The sequence below is a fragment of the Chinchilla lanigera genome, unplaced genomic scaffold (assembly GCF_000276665.1).
Source record: "Chinchilla lanigera isolate Chin_1 unplaced genomic scaffold, ChiLan1.0 scaffold00022, whole genome shotgun sequence".
Classification (NCBI taxonomy): domain Eukaryota; kingdom Metazoa; phylum Chordata; class Mammalia; order Rodentia; family Chinchillidae; genus Chinchilla; species Chinchilla lanigera.
In genome coordinates, this window is record NW_004955423.1 from 23,249,543 (window position 1) to 23,255,995 (window position 6,453).

The window sequence follows — 6,453 nt, forward strand, 5'->3', positions numbered from 1 at the left end:
GATTTGCCAAAGGTCTATCTTGTGCTGGGTATTAAATGAAGCTTCTTGTTCTGGGGAGCAGACTCCTGGGTTGTAGGCAATCTGTCCTTGCAACCTGCAAATGGCACTTTGGAAGGACCCAGTGAACGTTGCCAATGGCAGCTGTCACCAGAAGGTAAGAGGACTTAATTAGAGCATACGTTTCCTGTTCCTGAATCATAAACACACACACACACACACACACACACACACACACATACACACACACATAAAGCCCAAAACCCACTTGGAGTTTTATTTTACCTTTTGATCTTTCCTCTCTTTCTCTCAAATTTTTAATTAATATCCAAGAATATATAATATATAACCCCCAACTTTATAGAGTCCTTTGGTCTGAAAGCTAATCCTGCTAGACAGGGACGCAGAAACTCGATATCCAAGGAGTTTTTATGGAGAGGCTACCAGGCGAGTGAATGATATTTGGAAGAAGGTAGAATGGCCTGGTGTGTCATTCCCTCTAGAGCTTCTCCATGTGGACACATCAAGGAAGTGCTCATGTTCTGCCTCTATTCATCACCAGGGTTAGGCTTACTATAGCCTGTTCAAGTGGCTGTTCCTTTCCTGATACACAGGACTGGATTCTCATCTATTTTTTTCTTCATTTTCTTAGTGTCCTGTACACCACCGAACATGGGATTCGGGAGCTGTGTTGTGGCTGTGTCCGGATGTCCTCCTCCCCAAAGCCTCATGCGGTCATAGGTGGGGCTTTTCAGAGGTGGCTGGATCTACAGTGTGTGATGCTGGGATTAAGGGTGTGTGATTACTAAATCAGTCCACTGAGGGGATGGGGATTTAACTCAGTGGCAAAGCGCATGCCTGGCAAGCACAAGGTCATGAGTTCAATTCCTGGTACCAGAAGAAAAACAAAACAAAAAAAAACAGTCCACTGATTGGTTTGGCATAGTTCTGGGTGTGGATAAGAAGAAGACCCACCCTAGGTGTGAGCCTGGATAGACCGTAAGGACAGAAAGAGGGCTGCTACCCTCACTTGTCAGTTACTGCGGCTCTTTCACTACTGTTACTTCGATGCCTTCTGCCCAGCCGTGTGCTGTTTCCCCTCTGTGATGCCACCCTGCCCTGGATTAATTATGGACTGAAACTTCCACAAACTATGAGCTAAAATAAATCTTACCTCCCTTAAGTTTTGGGTATTAGTTATTCTGTCTCAGCAACAAGAAAAGTAACTAAGACAAGATACTTGGTGGAGTTAGGGCACTGTAAACTTATATGTAGATATTGAATTAAAATAAAGCTGCTTTCTATGTCAGTCAACTCATCATGAATAGCAGCATACTGAATCTAAGTGGCATCTAACCGTAATAGTGTTTGATAGTTATGGTGCGTAAACTGGAGAGGTGATTGGCTGATTGAGCTTGGCTTAGCCAGGTGGCTTTTGCTATAAATATCCATTTTAGAATCTAACTTTTAGCTGCAGCTGAAAACAACAGCTAGCAAGGGGAAGTTCTCCGGGTAAAACTTCTACAAGCACAGTAATCTGCATATATCATATCTGTTCTTTCCCCACCAAATCACATAGCTAAGCTCAAGGTCAAGGGTTTAGAAGTAAATTCTGCTAGCTGTGCCAAAGCAAGTCAGGAAAAACCAAGCCCAAGATCAGTGGAGTGGGGTGGGGCATCCTTCCTGTGACATTGTTCAGGGGTTGCAAATGCTTGAACAACAGTGCAGCTTGCACACTGCCTCCCAGAGGACCACCACACCTGCAGCCTGGCCACACGGGCTGCACCCTGGTGAACTAAGTGTTTAGTCGGGTGTGGGCTAAATCATTGAAATCAATAAAATGATAACTAAATGAAGGCCTACGGTAGTTACAACTTTATTCCCTGTGAGGAATCATCCTGTCTTTGAGAAACACGCAATCCAAATGGAAAATCAGGTTTCAAGCACTTATTTCATTGACTTAGACTGAATACCTTATTCTGTTCTTTCTGGAATCCATTGTCTTTCCTCTAAAACATGCATCTTGCACTGCCTGGTCATTGGAGACAGGCATTCTTTCCCAGTGCTTCACACATCCAGAGAGAAGTATTTTTAAAAATCATTAACCAAGATATTGGTTCACTGGGTGTGTCTTTAATCATTAACTTACCCAGGCAGTGAGTTTTTAAACAGCCTTCTTGGCATATAATTTGTATATAAAAAATTCACTTCTCCCTAAATGTGTCCACAGTAATTGTATAATTCAATGAATTTTAGTAAATGTAGTACCGGTAAGCTTTAGTGAAAGTATATAGCCATCACATCCCGTTTAAAGTATTCCCAGCATGCTACAATGCTCTTCTCTCAACCTCAGCCCAACTGCGAAACCTCGGCCCTCGCTGTTAATTGGTTCTGGGGGCCGTGACAAGCGCAGAAACAAATTATTTTGGCTGGAAAGGGTAGCAAGTCACAATGCTGGCACATTCCAGCTTGTGCATAAGTAGCAAACCATGCGTACCTAGACAACATTTCACATCAAAATGCATCAGGTGTCAAACAGAATGAGTTTCAAAACAGTCAAGCACCAAGGTAACACTGTAAATGGAATCACATAACATGGGGTATTCTGCTTTGAAAAACTGGCTTTTTGAGCTAGCGTAATGTTTTTGAGGTTCACCTATACTGTGCATATGTCTGAAATTTGTTCCTTCTTATTGCTGGATAGTATCCCATTATATATATATATTCAGATTTTCTCTAGATCAACACTTTCAACTTTAATCCTATTTTTCCCAGTATTGTGATAGCCACTACAGTTTTTATAGTTCCAAATTATATAATGCAAAGATGTACATTCACAACACACATACAAAGTCTGCCCCAAATGTATACATACATCAGGAAAAGAAAAACTTGTACAAATATTTTAATACTCAATTTATTGAGACATCATGAGGTTAATGAAGTTACCTTTGGCCTCTACAGTTACAAGGGATGCTCAAAGTGGTGGCCATGAGCCTCCAGACATTTATTAGTACAGCGAATCTGGATTGTGTATACATTTTTTGATGGACTCGGGATATGCATAAACATGCATTTAAAAATTTTTTAAAGCTTTGGATTTACAAAAAAATTACAAAGATAGTAGTTTCTGTATGCCTCACCACTTGCAAGGTATTATTATTAATGTCTGTTATAATTAACACCTTACAGTATTGCTACATTAATTTTAAACTATGTAAATTAGTATAGTAATACATTGTTAACTAAAGTCACTGCTTTAACCAGATGTGCTCCTCTCCTTCTAATGTCTGTTTTCTGGACCCAGACCCCGTCCGCTGGGCCACGTTGCGTTTCTTCATCAGATCTCCTTTACTCCCCTCCACCCGGGCAACCTCTCAGCTTGCCTGGTTGTTGACAACCTAACACACTGAAGGAGGATCTGCGCAGATGTCTGCCTGGGATTCGGGTGGGGCCTTTCTCATGAGCAGACCGGGCTCCGGGCGTGGAGGAGGAGAACCACAGAGGCAGCAGCCTGGTTCGTCCCCTCTTGCCAAGGAGACGCGGCTCTGTCGCCGTGACTCATGGCTGTTGGCTTACTCAGCCGACTGAGGTGGCCTCTGCCAGGGTCTCCGCTGTGCAGCTCCTCTCCTCCCCCCATTTCCACATGAGGCACTTTGACAGAAGTCACTGTGCCACGGCCCTCCTTTACAGGTGGAGGGTAAAATTCCACTTTCTCCCCCAAGTACTGAGGATCAAATCCGGGGACTTCACACTGAGCTACATCTACTGCTTTTTTTAATTTTTTAGTTTGAGACAGGGTCTCAATAAATCACTAAGTTGCCCAGGCTAGACTCCAACTTGCAATACTCCTGCCTCAGCCTCCCAGAGTGCTGGGAATACAGGTACACACCACCACACCTTGCTAGCACTTCACCTTTAGGGGGACAGCGCATCGAGATAAATTATGTGGAATTCTGCACAGAAGGCTTGTGTCTTTCCTCTCTTTATTCTTCACTCACTCATCTACAGATATCGGCGTAGACTCATGGATAGTTACTCTGTAATTGGGTTATAATCCATAGTACTTTACGTCTGCTCTGGTTGAATTGTTCCAGCTTTGGCCAAGGGGAGCTCTTCTGTCGTACTTCTGTGTCCCTTTAACATTGTGGTGAGGGAAGGGTTTGTTTTTGGAGCAAGTCCTTATTTCCCAGTGCCACCTGATGCTCCAGGCTCAACATGTTTATCTCCTGCCCCTATCATAGTATCAGCTATTGCTCCAGGGAACCCTGGCTCTCTCATTAGAGAACAGTGCTAACCGCCAAGACGCAAGCCCTGGCTGCGCTCCTCACCACCGTTGTGTCATTGCTATTGCTTCGAGTTTTCTAACCTGAGTAAAAAGGACGTGTGAGCATACACTCAGCCACGTATACACACACTTTTACATATGAGTAGCTGTATCGATACTAGGATAAACTGAGTCCACCCTGCTGTTTCCAACTTTAATCAGTGAACACACAAATCATTTTAGCGTCCCCTTTGCTTATCCATAAACTCCCACTGCAAGAGTCAGAGACCTGGCTCCCACCATCTGCCCCCAAGGAAGATTCCATGTCATTGGATTCAGAGATGCCACCTGTCTCCAAAGTTCCTCGGGCCAGCATCTCTCCCTACTCTCTCAGTGCATAAGACCCCGGCAGAGCCAGCCTGGGCTTCCAACTTACAGAAGTCTGAGATAATAACCAATGCTCCTTGCTTTAAACTCCTGAACTTGTGGTGCTTTGTTATGCAGCAACAGAAAATAAACATGCAGACCTGTAGCTATGTAGACACTGGCTGTGTGACAGAGCTGTCTTTGCAGATCATAGGAGAGACTATTCAGTCAGCAATCCTGAGACAAGTGATTACAGGTATAGAGAAAAGGGTTGGATCTCTATGTCAAAATATGAGAAGACTGTAGAAACATTTAAATGTTCATAAGACTTTTTAGAAGCTTGTGAACCTAGGATAAAGTGAAACAATCCTTAATCAAAGATATAAAATATAATCTGGGCATGGTAGTGCACACCTTTAATCCCATTACTCAGGAGAAGGCTGAGGCAAGAGAATTACTGTGAGTTTGAGGCCAGCCTGGGCCACACAGTGAGTTCAAGGCCAGCCTGCACTACAGAGTGAGACCCTTTCTCAAAAAAAAAAAAAAAAGTAAAACACAAATGCTGCAGTCTCAGCACTCAGGAGGCTGAGGCAGGAGGATCATGTGTAGCCTGGGCTATACAGTGACATCACCATGTTTCAAAAGAACAAAAAAGAGAAAGGAAGGGAGAAAAGGAGGGAGAAACGGGACAGAAAAAAGAGATAAAGAAAAAAGAAAGGAAGAGAACAAGGAAGAAAGGAGGGAGGGAAGGAGGAAGGAAGGGGAAAGAATAAGAAGGAAAACGAAGAAAAGGAGACGGAAATCAGGAGTCCGCGGCGTCTCGGAAGCATGAAGCACATTTCAGGAGGACGTTGCCATCTCTGTTCAATGCCCCTGAGAAGCACAGTAGTAGGCAGGCAGCAGAGTGGGCTCTAAATCTGAAGACACAAAAAAACACTGGAGACCATAACTGAAACGTGCAGAGACCCTCATGGGAACAAGAGATGGAGGACTCTCCGCCTGATCCATGACCTATTTATGGCCCGCTGTCCATGGCAACGTCTTTCCCCACCCATCCTCCTCCACCAACAGGGTATGGAAGGTGCCTTTCCCTCTGCCCCTCTGCTGGGAGCGCTGTAGCAGCAGGGGGTGCCATGAAGTCCCCAAGAATGAGAACAGCCACTAGTCCACAGCTTACATGAGGAAGAGGCCCTCAAAACAGGGGAAAGTTGTCTTTAAAAATCACATCCTCGAGACCCCAGGGAAAATGACCAAACTCTAGTCCACCCAGCAACCCCATAAATGATGAGCTCTTTCCATCTGGGCGGGGGGGGGGGCAGGCCGCACTCTGCACTGATGCTGTCATCTGACCCCCTTTGCCTAAGCTGCCATTAAATCTTAGGTCGTGCTCCTGCCTCAGTTTTAATTTGTGTTGTCCCTGAGAGACGTACGCTTAGGTCTGGTATTATAACAAGAGCACTGTAAACTTGAAGCAGGATAGAAGAAATAAAGATAGGTAGAAAGGAGATAAGGAAAACCATTATTTTAAATTTTTACTTTTAAGAAAACTGCAGCTTTAAGACAGAATCAAAGTTACCCAAGACTATACTGCTTGTGTTGGTTTGGGGCTTATTTTGCAAGGGGAACAATAAAATACAGGACACATAATTGGTTTTTTTATAAGTCGCCCAAAGAACAGTATACAAAAGAGTACAGGGAATCTGTCTACACACTAAGACCAAGGAATCCAGCTGAAGGCCTGGATCCCACAACAATGTCCTACATGAGTTCAGCTGAATACCCAGAGCTCATAACAATGCCTCCCATGAATCCAACTGGAGGCC